At 46.3% G+C, this 15,255-nt stretch overlaps 1 long non-coding RNA gene across 1 annotated transcript; it reads left to right on the forward strand.

Annotated features, from left to right (window-relative positions):
• Positions 1-552: 552 nt before the first annotated feature.
• Positions 553-4,584, forward strand: LOC140419092 (uncharacterized). Its single transcript, XR_011945524.1, has 2 exons — positions 553-755; positions 1,882-4,584. It is a non-coding gene; the product is annotated as an uncharacterized lncRNA (long non-coding RNA).
• The last annotated feature ends 10,671 nt before the right edge of the window (positions 4,585-15,255 follow it).

The raw sequence follows: 15,255 nt of genomic DNA on the forward strand, positions 1-15,255 counted from the left end.
AGACTCGATGTGGCCGAATAGCCTCCTTCTTTACTGTAGGGATTCTATGACCTGGACCAACCTTTCCAGAGTGTCCAACCTCCCTGGATTCACTTCCTTTCCCTTCAGTTTCAGCAAATCAACAATTGAAATCCAGAATTAGAAAAGAAATTGAAAGGGGAAAGAAAGTAAAGTGATTTTCTCACAGATGTTTGAAACAGGAGGAAGTTTCAGTCTCCGTGAAGCTCAATCTTCATTCACACAAAGCCCGCCCTCTGATTGCCTGGAGGTGCAGAGTCCTTCCGGTCCTCCAGAGCTCCTCGTTGGCCGGTTACCGGGAAACCTTGGCTGGAAGGGGTCTTGGGGAGGGGCAGGGTCACAATGACGTCACTGTGAAGCAGTGATTCTCATTGGCTGATTCAGGCAGGACTCCGTTGTGGCGTCACAATGGCTCAGAGGGTTTACCCAGCACACAATTGGAGTCCCATTGGGAGAATATCACTGGTTCCTGCAGTAAAACACTGCGGATTGGACAACAGTTCAGCGCATCAAAGTGTCTCCCAGCCCCACGTGGGGTCGGAATCCGCTCCGCGCGAGTTGACCAATGGGAAGAATCAGCGCACCGGAAGCACTATGATCATCCCGCGTCTGAATACGGAAGTTGGACAATGGGTCTGTGAACCTGTCCATTGCTGTGCAGCAAAGCGGCTGCTGCTCCATCGCTGAATGAAGATTCAGATTCACACAGACTAAACCTCCTCCCGTGTCCAATATCTGTGAGTCACACACTTCTTTTTCTCCACATTTCTAATTTTGAACTAAATTGTTGACTTGCAGGTGGGACAGGAGGTGAATTTAGGAAGGGTGCAGACTCTGGAAAGATTGTCCTAGGTCTTTCTCAGAGACATTGACATAATTTGCTCCCTCAGCTTGAAACATTTATTTCTAAGACAAAAGCAAACTACTGTGGATGCTGGAATCTGAAACAAAAACAGAAAATGCTGGAAAATGTCACGTCTCGAGCCTGGATGGCTTTGTCAAAGAGTCGTCCAGACTCAAAACATTAGCTCTGTTCTCTCTCCACAGATGCTGTCAGACCTGCTGAGGTTTTCCAGCATTTTCTGTTTTTGTGACATGTATTGTCTGGCTAAAAGGATGGTGCTTTCTAATGTTCATAATTATAGGGATGGTTTCCCCAGTAGATGGTTGACATTTAAGGAGACAGTAAATTAATATAGGATAGAATGTATCTAGTGTTGTTATATGGTACTTATTTTATCTAAATTATTTTGATTGTGAAAAACTGCATTTATTATTATTTCTATTTTTAAAAATATATTACTAAATATATTCCCAGCCATAGAATCATTAAGGCACAAAAAGAGTCCATTCGGTAACTTGAGTCCATGCCGAGACACTCTAAAGCAATCCAGTCAATCCCTTCCCCCTCTATAATCCAGTTTCTGTGTTGGTTTGTTTTCTCCAATTGCCTATGGAATTTAATTTTGAAATTATTTGTCTCCACTTCCACCATCCTCAGAGATGGGGATTTCCACATTATGACCACTGGCTGTTTAAATAAAGCTCTTCCACACTTCCCCTTCCAATTGTATGTCCCTCCAATTAAGAAATACATTACTGTATGTCACACACACACATACATACAAGCAGTCTCTATAAAGATTTTTAATCCACTGTCCTGGACAGAAAGCAGTGACCGTGGATCTGTCAATCAGCATGAATCGCTCCTTCAGAAGAATTGGGGGTGTGAATATTAAGTACAGCAAAGTGCAAAAGGGACTTTAGGCAAAAGAGCGATGAAAGAATAATCCATTGAAACTAGGTTTGTCTGTTGTATTTCTGTACTGTACTGACAGTGATGACATTTGTAAACTCTCACAGGATATTCAAAGGGGAGGATTTGCAGTAAAATCTCAAACCAAACTTCACATTAAGATCTGACAGAGTCACTCAATTCGTTTAGGACGGGGAAAACCGTTGGCTGTTTTACTGTCAGTGTGACTGGAAAAGCATTGTGTCACGGACACCCGCACCATGGGGAAACCGTGGAAATGTGGAGATTGTGGGAAGGGATTCGGATCCCCATCTGAGCTGGAAACTCATCGACGCACTCACACCGGGGAGAGACCGTTCATCTGCTCTCAATGCGAGAAGGGATTTAGTACGTTATCCAACCTGCGGACACACCAGCGAGCTCACAGCGATGTGCCACTGTTCATCTGCTCTGAGTGTGGGAAAGGATTTACTACTTCATTCAACCTATGCACACACCAGCAAGTTCACACTGGGGAGAAGCCGTTTACCTGCTCCGTATGTTTGAAGGCATTCGGATGTCAATACAACCTACAGAGACACCAGCGAGTTCACACTGAGGAGAGACCATTCACCTGCTCAGTGTGTGGGAAGGGATTCACTCAGTTATCCCACCTGCAGAAACACGAGCGAGTTCACACTGGGGAGAGACCATTCACCTGCTCAGTGTGTGGGAAAGGATTTACTGATTCGTCCAACCTGCTAGCACACCAGCGAGTTCACACTGATGAGAAACCGTTTATCTGTTCCGTGTGTGGGAAAGGATTCAGAAGTGCAGCCCACCTGCAGAAACACCAGCGAGTTCACAAGTCATTACAGGGGTTGGATTCTGCTGTTGTTGCTGCTGTTAATCACATCCAGGACTGAACCATGTTCATTCTGACAGTTGAAGTGGGAGGGTCAGAGAGTTTGTTTCTGTTGCACTGGCTGGTCTCCCAATTTACAATCCAGTGACTGAATTTCCTTGAACGAGGGCACATTTCCACTGAAACGATTCACAGAAGCAGATGTAATGTATTAATTTTATCTTGTACAGTTATGATGAATGTTTATTATATTAAATATATTGTATTGTAGGAACCAGAGTAGGCCATTCAGCCCCTCGATTCAATGAGATCATGGCTGATCTGTGGCTTATCCCCATATACCTGCCTTTGGCCCATGTCCCTTAATATCTTTGCTTCACAAAAATCTATCCATCTCTGATTTAAAATGAACAACTGTTCTAGCTTCAACTGCTGTGTGTGGGAGAGAGTTCCAAACCTCTCCCACCCTGTGTGTGAAGACGTTTTTCCCATCTCTTCTGAATGGTCTGGCCCTAATTTCCAGATTATGCCCCTAGGTTTAGAGGCTCCAACCAATGAAAATAGTTTACCTTTATCGACCTTATCTTCTCCTGTTAATATCTCCTTTTTCACATTTTCTCCCAAATTTACACCCACCGAATACAATGTCAATCCCCATCTCAACAACAACAATCCCATCCTCCCACCAAACCCCCAAACAACTGCTCGCATGTTAAAATAAACAAATAACAAAAAGGAATCGGGAATCACCCACCGTCACCATTAACATATACCAACCCCCCCTCCCTAATGTTCGATGTTATCCAATTCTTGAAAGTGCATAATGAATTACGCCCATGAATTGTAGAACTCCTCCATCCTTCCCCTCTGTTCAAAGTTAACCTTCTCAAGAGTTAAGAATTCCAACAGGTCCTCCCACCATGCCAGGGCACAGGGTGGAGAGGTTGCTCTCCATCCCAACAGGATCCGCCTTTGGGCTATCAACGAGGCGAAGGCTACAACATCTGCCTCCACACCCGTTTCCAACCCCGGCTGGTCCGACACCCCGAATATGGCCTCCCGGGGATCCGGGTCCTGTTTCACGTGCACCACTTTAGTGATTACCCTAAAAACCTCCTTCCAGTAATCCTCCAGCTTTGGACGGGACCAGAACATATGAACATGATTCGCTGTAAAGTAAAATGGGAAAGATGTCAATTGAAACAAGTAGGTATGACAAAACCCAAAGGTCTGAGAAAAAGCAAGCAAAAATCCCACAAAGGGTTAACAGCATTCAGAAAAGAGGGTTTGAAATGCAAATAGCCTTTACCAGCTTGAAAACCAGCTTGAGACTGCTTAATCTGATGCTGTCCTTTCAAGTTAAAGAAAAACTAGTCATTTAAGTTTTTAGTTACATCGAGGGAAAACTACCTCACACTTTCATAGAAGTTAATTATTTTAGCAAGCAGTTGATACGAATTGCCAGAGTCTAATAAAGCAGAAATTAACACCAAGAAGGAGTCTGTTTAAACATGACTAGAACTAGAGGTATCACTCCTCTAAGATTAAGAGACAAATATCAAAGCATTTTTACCAATGCTTATCATTGAAGCATCGTCTTGTTAGACATGATGGAAACTAGGAGTGTGCAACAGACAAATAAAATTACATAAATGAGCAGAAGATATTACTTGAAGATAATAAAATTTAACCAGCACTGCTTTGAGAAGGAAATAAATATCCTGAATCGCTATAGTCATTCACTTCCAGCTCTCAGAGCTGTTTCGGTAGATGGGAATGATTGAATGCACGAACCTAACAAGGGATCGAAGCTACTGAGAACACCCACGATAAGAAGAGAGATTGTCAAGGATGCCACGAAGGTCTGATCAACTCGAACGGAAAATCCAGAAGCAAGATCTTTTTTACTTGTTGTAAAGTCAGTGATGTTATGTTTTGAAGTAAAATAAAGTAATTAAAAAATTAACCGTAACCTGAAACAGAGGTTATTACAAAATATCGATGAGTCTACTATACTTTCTTAGCAAGGCGGGACCCAGGATCAAAGCTATTAAGTGGTAAGTAGATAAAACCTTCTTTGAAGATATAGATTATATCTTCTAACTTGAAACACTAGTTTGGCCTGAATAGCACCTACTTAAATCTGCGAAGGAATCGAGGAGTGAAAATCCTTGTTCACCATTTAGAACATCTTTTTTGACCCTTTTTGGTTCAGGGGGAGATTTCTAAGAATAGTGGTGATTTTAACTTCAAGGCATGCACTCTCCGGGGCACCTCACAACAGAACCCCTCCTCCATACCCTCTCCCAACTCTTCCTCCCACTTTGCTTTGATCCCTTCCAGTGGTGCCTTCTCCTCTTCCAAATTAGCCCGGTAAACCGCCGACACTACGCCCTATGTGTAGGTTAAGTTAAGGAGTTATTGGGACAGAGCAGAGGAGTGAACTTGGATGCAGTGCTATTTCAAAGGGTTGGTGCAAACTCAATGGACTGAATGGCCTCCTTCTGTACTGTAGGAATTCTCTGATTCTATCATTTATTGGTCCAAAATGAACAACCTCACATTTGCTAACTTTGAATTCCATCTGCCACAATTTTGCCCATTCTAGTCTGTCACTATCTTCTTACAATTTTTTTGTTTTTTTAAAATAAATTTAGAGTACCAAATTATTATTTTTTTCCAATTAAGGGGCAATTTAGCCTGGCCAATCCACCTAACCTGCACATCATTGGGTTGTGGGGGTGAAACCCACGCAGACACTGGGTGAATGTGCAAACTCCACACGGACGGTGACCCAGGGCCGGGCTTCAAACCCGGGTCCTCAGCGCCTCAGTCCCACTGCTAACTGCGCCATATGCCACCCTATCTTGTAATTTAATGCTATCATCTAGCCTGTCGACAATGTCACCTAACTTTGTGTCATCTGCAGATTTGGATATATGACTTTCTATGTCATCATCCAAGTCATTAATGAATAATTGCGGTCCCAACACAAATCCCTGTGGTACAGCACTAGTCACATCCTGTCAATTAGAGTACTTCCCATTATCCCCACTCTGTCACCTGCCACTCAACCAATTTCTAACTATCCTGGCCGCGAGGTTTGCTAGTGTCACACGGGAGGGTTTAAACTAGTATGGCAGGGGGGTGGGCACGGGAGCAATAGGTCAGAAGGTGAGAGCATTGAGGGAGAACTAGGGAATAGGGACAGTATGGCTCTGAGGCAGAGCAGACAGGGAGAAGTTGCTGAACACAGCGGGTCTGGTGGCCTGAAGTGCATATGTTTTAATGCAAGAAGTATTACGGGTAAGGCAGATGAACTTAGAGCTTGGATTAGTACTTGGAACTATGATGTTGTTGCCATTACAGAGACCTGGTTGAGGGAAGGGCAGGATTGGCAGCTAAACGTTCCAGGATTTAGATGTTTCAGGTGGGATAGAGGGGGATGTAAAAGGGGAGGCGGAGTTGCGCTACTGGTTAGGGAGAATATCACAGCTGTCCTGCGGGAGGACACCTCAGAGGGCAGTGAGGCTATATGGGTAGAGATCAGGAATAAGAAGGGTGCAGTCACAATGTTGGGGGTTTACTACAGGCCTCCCAACAGCCAGCGGGAGATAGAGGAGCAGATAGGTAGACAGATTTTGGAAAAGAGTAAAAACAACAGGGTTGTGGTGATGGGAGACTTCAACTTCCCCAATATTGACTGGGACTCACTTAGTGCCTGGGGCTTAGACGGGGCGGAGTTTGTAAGGCGCATCCAGGAGGGCTTCTTAAAACAATATGTGGACAGTCCAACTAGGGAAGGGGCGGTACTGGACCTGGTATTGGGGAATGAGCCCGGCCAGGTGGTAGATGTTTCAGTAGGGGAGCATTTCGGGAACAGTGACCACAATTCAGTAAGTTTTAAAGTGCTGGTGGACAAGGATAAGAGTGGTTCTAGGATGAATGTGCTAAATTGGGGGAAGGCTAATTATAACAATATTAGATGGGAACTGAAGAACATAGATTGGGGGCGGATGTTTGAGGGAAAATCAACATCTGACATGTGGGAGGCTTTCAAGTGTCAGTTGAAAGGAATTCAGGACCGGCATGTTCCTGTGAGGAAGAAGGATAAATACGTAAATTTTCGGGAACCTTGGATAACGAGAGATATTGTAGGCCTCGTCAAAAAGAAAAAGGAGGCATTTGTCAGGGCTAAAAGGCTGGGAACAGACGAAGCCTGTGTGGAATATAAGGAAAGAAGGAAGGAACTTAAGCAAGGAGTCAGGAGGGCTAGAAGAGGTCACGAAAAGTCATTGGCAAATAGGGTTAAGGAAAATCCCAAGGCTTTTTACACGGACATAAAAAGCAAGAGCGTAGCCAGGGAAAGGGTTGGCCCACTGAAGGATAGGCAAGGGAATCTATGTGTGGAGCCAGAGGAAATGGGCGAGGTACTAAATGAATACTTTGCACCAGTATTCACCAAAGAGAAGAAATTGGTAGATGCTGAGTCTGGAGAAGGGTGTGTAGATAGCCTGGGTCACGTTGAGATCCAAAAAGACGAGGTGTTGGGTGTCTTAAAAAATATTAAGGTAGATAAGTCCCAAGGGCCTGATGGGATCTACCCCAGAATACTGAAGGAGGCTGGAGAGGAAATTGCTGAGACTTTGACAGAAATCTTTGGATCCTCACTGTCTTCAGGTGATGTCCCGTAGGACTGGAGAATAGCCAATGTTGTTCCTCTGTTTAGGAAGGGTATCAAGGATAATCCAGGGAACTACAGGCCGGTGAGCCTTACTTCAGTGGTAGGGAAATTACTGGAGAGAATTCTTCGAGACAGGATCTACTCCCATTTGGAAGCAAATGGACGTATTAGTGAGAGGCAGCAGGGTTTTGTGAAGGGGAGGTTGTGTCTCACTAACTTGATAGACTTTTTCGAGGAGGTCACTAAGATGATAGATGCAGGTAGGGCAGTGGATGTTGTCTATATGGACTTCAGTAAGGCCTTTGACAAGGTCCCTCATGGTAGACTAGTACAAAAGATGAAGTCACACGGGATCAGGGGTGAGCTGGCAAGGTGGATACAGAACTGGCTAGATCATAGAAGGCAGAGAGTAGCAATGGAAGGATGCTTTTCTAATTGGAAGGCTGAGACCAGTGGTGTTCCACAGGGATCAGTGCTGGGACCTTTGCTGTTTGTAGTATATATAAATGATTTGGAGGAAAATGTAACTGGTCTGATTAGTAAGTTTGCAGACGACTCAAAGATTGGTGGAATTGCGGATAGCGATGAGGACTGTCAGAGGATACAGCAGGATTTAGATTGTTTGGAGACTTGGGCGGAGGGATGGCAGATGGAGTTTAATTCGGACAAATGTGAGGTAATGCATTTTGGAAGGTCTAATGCAGGTAGGGAATATACAGTGAATGGTAGAACCCTCAAGAGTATTGAAAGTCAAAGAGATCTAGGAGTACAGGACCACAGGTCACTGAAAGGGGCAACACAGGTGGAGACAGTAGTCAAGAAGGCATACGGCATGCTGGCCTTCATTGGCCGGGGCATTGAGTATAAGAATTGGCAAGTCATGTTGCAGCTGTATAGAACCTTAGTTAGGCCACACTTGGAGTATAGTGTTCAATTCTGGTCGCCACACTACCAGAAGGATGTGGAGGCTTTAGAGAGGGTGCAGAAGAGATTTACCAGAATGTTGCCTGGTATGGAGGGCATTAGCTATGAGGAGCGGTTGAATAAACTTGGTTTGTTCTCACTGGAACGAAGGAGGTTGAGGGGCGACCTGATAGAGGTCGACCAAATTCTGAGGGGCATAGACAGAGTGGATAGTCAGAGGCTTTTCCCCGGGGTAGAGGGGTCAATTACTAGGGGGCATAGGTTTAAGGTGAGAGGGGCAAGGTTTAGAGTAAATGTACGAGGCAAGTTTTTTTACGCAGAGGGTAGTGGGTGCCTGGAACTCGCTACCGGAGGAGGTGGTGGAAGCAGGGACGATAGTGACATTTAAGGGGCATCTTGACAAATACATGAATAGGATGGGAATAGAGGGATACGGACCCAGGAAGTGTAGAAGATTGTAGTTTAGTCGGGCAGCATGGTTGGCACGGGCTTGGAGGGCCGAAGGGCCTGTTCCTGTGCTGTACATATCTTTGTTCTTTGTTTGTTCTAACCAAGTTAATAATTTTCCCTCAACTCCATGGGCTTTCACTTCCGTTAACGGACTCTTATGTGGGACTTGGTCAAATGCCCCTGGAAGTCCAAGTTAATAACATCAATAGACATTCTCCTGTCCACTAGCTCAGTCACCTCTTCAAAATATTCACTGAGATTTGTCAGGTATACCCTTCCCTTCACCAATCCATGCTGGCTCTCCCTGATCGATCAAAATCTTTCAAGCTGTTCAGTTACCCTTTCCCTAAGTATAGAATCCAGCAATTTCCCCACCACAGATGTTAGGCTAACTGGTCTGTAATTCCCTGGTTTCCCCTTTCACTCTTCTTAAAAGGTGGGGTGACATGTCCAATTTTCCAATCCAGGGAGAGTACTCCTGAATCTCGTGAACTCTGAAAGTTTATAGTTTGGGCATCTACAATGTGCTCCCCTCCTTCCTTTAACACGCTCGCTTGGAAACCATTAGATCCTGGTGATTTGTCACTCTTCAGTGTCATTAATTTCCTAATTACTGATGCTATACTTACGTTAATTGTATTAAGTTCCTGTCCTCTATCAACATTACATTTTCAGGACTACCGGCAAGTTATCCTCCTTTTCAACTATAAACACTGAGGCAAAGTAATTGTTCAACACGTCTGCCATTTTCCCATTATCACTGACAATCTCTCCATTTTCAGCTTTTAGTGGCCGACACTACTTTTGTCCACCTGCTTTCCCTTTATATAACTGCAACATTTCTTCTTATATACTTGCGCTGTATCTCATTAAATGTTTCTTAAATATTCTCCACAGATCTTCAGTTGTTTGACCCGTTAACAGATGTTCCCAGTTTACCGTGGACGGTCTCTGCCTCATCCCGTTAACGTCAGCCTTACCCAAGTCTGAAACTCCAGTATCTGAATCGTGCTTTTCACTTTCAAACGCTACATTGAGTTCAATCATGTTGTGATCACTATTTGATAAATGTTTGTGCACACTTAGGCCATTAATAGAATTTGGTTCATAACTAAATCTATTACTGATCCCCTTGTTACATCTCAAACATGTTGCTGCAGGAAACTACATGTTCCAGAAATTCACTACCTTTCTGATAGCTGCTTGTCTGCCTCTCCCAATCTTGTGTAAGTTAAAATCCCCCATTAATACTACACTGCCTTTGTCACACATGTGCCTAATTTCTGGATTAAGCATTCTCCTGCCCACTACCTCAGTCACCTCTTCAAAAAATTCAATGAGATTTGTCAGACATCACCGTCCCTTCACCAATCCATGCTGGCTCTCCCTGTTTGATCAAAATGTTGATATATGCTGTACACCTCAGAGCCCCCAAGGGGGAAGTCTGGGATGAAACGGTTCCTTGATGGACTGGACATTCCAGTCGTGGGGGAGGGCAAAATACGGGGCTTGGAAGCACCACTAGCACTGGGAGAGATCATGGACAGCATTAGCTCCATGCAGGCGGGGAATTCTACAAAAAATTTGCGACAGCACTGGCCCCGCATCTGTGGGAGATGTTCACAGACTCGCTAGCGAGGGGCTCACTGCCGCCCACGCTAGCACAGGCCTCAATCTCGCTGGTACCTAAGAAAGACAAAGACCCAATGGAATGTGGGTCATACAGACCCATCTCACTGCTGAATGCAGACGCCAAAATACTGACCAAAATCCTAGCCAAAAGGTTAGAAGACTGTGTACCTGAGGTGGTCGCAGAGGACCAGACGGGATTTGTCAAAGGTAGACAGCTTACCTCGAACATCAGGTGCCTGTTGAACGTGATAATGACCCCCTCCGGGGAGAGAACACCAGAGGTGATGGTCTCCCTAGATGCAGAAAAGGCCTTCGACAGAGTCGAATGGAAATACCTCACAGAGGTACTGGAGCGGTTCGGACTTGGAACAGGGTTCAACTCCTGGGTAAAGCTCCTATACAACACTCCCATGGCGAGCGTATGGACCAACAATACCAACTGCCAATACTTCCAGCTGCACAGGGGCACCAGACAAGGATGCCCACTGACCCCGCTGCTGTTCGCTCTAGCGATCGAGCCACTAGCAATCGCGCTCAGAGCAGCAAATAGCTGGAGGGGGATCCGAAGGAGAGGCAGAGAGCACAGAGTCTCACTCTATGCAGATGACCTGCTGCTCTACATTTCAGACCCACAGAGCAGCATGGACGGAATCATCGCGCTCCTGAAAGAGTTGGCACCTTCTCGGGCTACAAACTCAACATGAGCAAAAGCAAGATCTTCCTGGTACACCCACAAGTAGGTGGGGCAGCCCTAACGGGACTGCCTTTTAAACAAGCCCGACTCAAATTCCTCTACCTGGGTATCCAAATAGCCCATGACTGGAAAGGGATCCACAAATGGAACCTCAGCAGTCTGACAGAGGAAGAAAAAAAGGACCTGCAAAGATGGAACACACTCCCACTCTCCCTCGCGGGGAGAGTCCAGACGATCAAAATGAATGTGCTGCCCAGGTACCTCTTTCTATTCAGATCCATCCTGATCTACATCCCCAAGTCCTTTTTCAAAGCACTAGACAAACTAATCGTGGCGTTCGTATTGGGGGTTGGGGGTGGGGGGTGGGGGGGAAGAATGCTAGGATCCCAAAGAAGGTCTTACAAAAAACAAAATCCAGTGGGGGGGGGGGGCTTGCCCTCCCAAACCTACAACTTTACCACTGGGCGTCGACGGCCGAGCGAATAAGGGGATGGATCAAGGAGCCAGAAGCCGAGTGGGTGCGCGTGGAGGAGGCCTCCTGCAGGGGAACCTCCCTCCGGGCCCTGGCCACGGTGGCGCTCCCATCCCCACCCAAAAAACACTACAGCAGGAGTGAAGGACAGAAGGACACTGACAGTCAGGGGCCTATACACGGATGGAAGGATCGCAACACTGGGCGAACTGACAGAGAAATTCCAGCTAGCCAGGGGGAATGAGCTAAGGTACCTGCAATTAAAAAAACCTCCTACGAAAGGAGACAGGGCCATACCCACAACCACCACGACAGACGTTACTGGAAGAGTTGACGCAAACATACTAGATAAAGGAAACTGTAGTGAAATGTATGACCGACTGGTAGAAGGGGCCAACAGGGGCCGACATCTTACTGGACGCAACAAGAATGAAGTGGGAGGAGGCCCTGGGGATCGAAATAGGGTGGGGACTCTGGAGCGAAGCACTGCATAGGGTCAACTCCACCTCCACGTGCGCAAGGCTCAGCCTGACGCAACTAAAAATGGTACATAGAGCCCACTTAACAAGAACCCGTATGAGTAGGTTCTTCCCGGAGTTGGAGGATAGATGTGAGCGGTGCCAAAGAGGCCCAGCCAACCACGGCCACATGTTCTGGTTCTGCCCCAGACGTGTGGAGTACTGGACAGCCTTCTTCGTGGCAATGTCCAAGGTGGTGGGGGTGAGGGTGGAGCCATGCCCGAAAGTGGCGGTCTTCGGGGTTTCAGACCAGCCAGATCTATTCCTGGGGAGGAGGGCGGACGCCCCTTGCCTTTGCCTCCCTGATCGCCCGCCGTAGAATCCTGTTCAGCTGGCGGTCAGCAGCACCACCCAAAGCTGTAGACTGGCTGTCCGACCTCTCGGAATCTCTCCAAATGGAGAAAATCAAATTCGCCATCCGAGGGTCAGACGACGGCTTCCACAGAACGTGGGAGCTATTCACCCAATTGTTCCGAGACCTGTTTGTGGCCAACAAACAAGCAGAAGAATAGCCAGGTAGCCAAGAAACAGGGGAGAGTAGCCAAAACGTGAGAGGGAGAGATAGACCGTGAGGGAGCGGCGGGGGGAGGGGGGGGGGGGGCAGAGACAGCTAAATCTAAGAGGAAGGAAAGGCGAGCCACAGGGGGAGGTGGGGGGCAGGAGTGGGGAGAGGGGGGGGGGTAGAGGGAAGAGACAGGGAACAATAGAGGAGAGCCAGGGAGGGGGGAGGCAGGGAAACGTTAACAAACTTAACGTCCAAAGGAACAGAGAAAACGGGGAAGACGGGAGGGCCGCAGAAGTGGAACGAGACGACAGCGGCAGCGAACTCCGTCTGGGAGAAGCAAGGGACAACACCATCACAAACAGATGCCTACTTATGTGTGTAAATAATTTTGCCAAGTGTACAGAGCTGCTGCTGTTGAGCACCGGGGGCGTAATACCGTCCGATGGCTTCTCAGGGAAAATTAAAACGTCAGCAGCAGTAGGGGAGTAGGGGTGAGTGCTCCGTTGGGAGGGTGTGGGAAGACTGAGGCGCGTGCGGTCACGTCTCATCAATTGCTATTGTATATTCTCTTTTTGCACTATGTTAATTTTCACTCTATTTTGCTGTTGTAAGGATTATTACTATTTATTATGAAAAAATTTTGCAAAACTTTAATTTAAAAAAATATTTTTTTTGAAAAAAATGTTGATATATTACCCAAGCCACGTCCAAATTGGCATAGAGATGAGAAAATTAGGGAAGTTAACACGTGGCTAAAGGAGTGGTGTGGGAAGGAGGGGTTCCATTTCATGGAATACGATCTAAAACCTCAGAACTGCCACCAGGGGGTGATATACAACACCCATTATAGTTTTAGATCATTTCCTGTTCCTCAGTTCCACCCATATGGTCTCCACTGGATGCTTTCCCCTCATTATATCCTCCCTCATCATTGAGGTTATAGTATTTCTAATCAGTAAGGCCACTCCACTCCCTTGACCAACTTCCCTGCCCCTCCTGTAAACTTTATAACCAGGTATATTTAGTTCCCAGTCCCGACCATCCCACAGCCATGTAATAGCAGCTGCATCATAATCTTTAATTTGAACTGCATCTGCAGCTCATCTTGTTTATTCCTTACACTCCGTGCATTAGTTTATAGAACTCTGACTTGGCCCCCCCCCCCCCCCCCCCCTCCTCTTTAACCTGTCCCACAGCATTGATGCTTTATTCGCTGTTTATTATTTTTCTCTTCCGGTTTAACCAGTATACTTCTCGTAGTTTTGCCATTAACTACAGTTCCTGAAGTTGGTTCCTAACTACTCTCTGCCCTGCTAATTGATTTTGTAACTATATTGACCCCCCCCCCCATGAACTAGTTTAAAGTCCTTCTGATCACCCAATTTATCTTTTCCGCTCGGACACTGGTCCCAGATCTTTTCAGGTGGAGACCATCCCAACAATACAGTTCCCGCTTGTCCCAATATTGATCCCAGTGACCCACCAAATGGAACCCCTCTTTCCCACACCACTCCTTTAGCCACGTATTTGCTTCCCTAATTTTCTCATCTCTATGCCATCTTAACTAAGGCTAAAAACCCTCAATTATCTAAACCTCAGGGAACCTTCTAGCTATAAACAAAATTCCATTAGACCTATATAGGTAGACAAGTAAATGGTTGGAATCGATGATTATCCCACTTCTACAACATTTTAACTGCAACGTTTATGCCAATTTAGATGTGGTGTGGGTAATATATCTTTTGTAGTAATATTTTTTTTAATCCTGGTTTAACATACAGGCAGGCCTGCCTGCAAAAGATGCAGTTAAAATGTTGTGGAAGTGGGATAATCAGCGATTCCATCCATTTACTTGTCTACCTATATAGGGCTAATGGAATTTTGTTTGTAGCTGGAAGGTTCCCTGAGGTTTAGATAATTGAGGGTTTTTAGCCTTCGTAAGATGGTCATAAGATAGTTAGTTGGCTGAAGATGATGTAATTAATGGGAGGAGCCAGGTCTGTCAGTAGTTTCGCTTTTTGCCTGCCAAAGACAGAAGGACCTACAGGTAGGTCTGAAAGGGTATCTCGGACTTCCGGTGGCTATGAAGGAATAAGTCACATTTTTGGTGGCTCCCACTTTGGTTGGACTTTTGGGCCTTTTCCCCTGACTTTTTAACCGACTTGAATTGCAGAACGGATGTTAGTGGCAATTCTCTACTGAATTCCCACTTCAGTGCAAGGAGAAAAGGACTGGAAGTGTTTGTAAGGGCAGAAACAAGAAGACAGAGATAACTTGGGCTGTGTTGCAACAGGGGACAGCATGGCGGAGGGGCGAACCTCTGGCTTGTCGACCCAGCAGTCTATGGAGCAGCTATGCAAGTCATCCAGGAGGGCTTTGCTACGCAGAAACGGGTCTGCTTGGACCCGATAAAAGCATTGATTGAGTGATTGGAGCTCAGGTTGGACACCCAGGATCGGGCGATCCAGAAGGTGGAGAACGCGCTGGCTGAGCAGGAGGAGCATCAGACTGCGGTGGAGTTGGAGGTGGGGATGCTGAGGGATCAGCAAAAGAAGCTTCTGGAGCAGGTGAAGGACCTAGAGAATAGATCCCGCCGGCAGAACCTAAGAATTGTTGGGCTCCCAGAGGGGTCCGTAGGAACGGACACTGGGGCATACGTCGCAGGCATGTTTGAGAAGCTGCTAGATGGGGCATTCTCCGGCCCTTGGAGGTGGATAGGGCTCACAGAGCACCTGTGAAGAAGCCACGAATGGGACCC

The sequence above is a fragment of the Scyliorhinus torazame genome, chromosome 5 (assembly GCF_047496885.1).
Source record: "Scyliorhinus torazame isolate Kashiwa2021f chromosome 5, sScyTor2.1, whole genome shotgun sequence".
In the NCBI taxonomy this organism is placed as follows: Eukaryota; Metazoa; Chordata; class Chondrichthyes; order Carcharhiniformes; family Scyliorhinidae; genus Scyliorhinus; species Scyliorhinus torazame.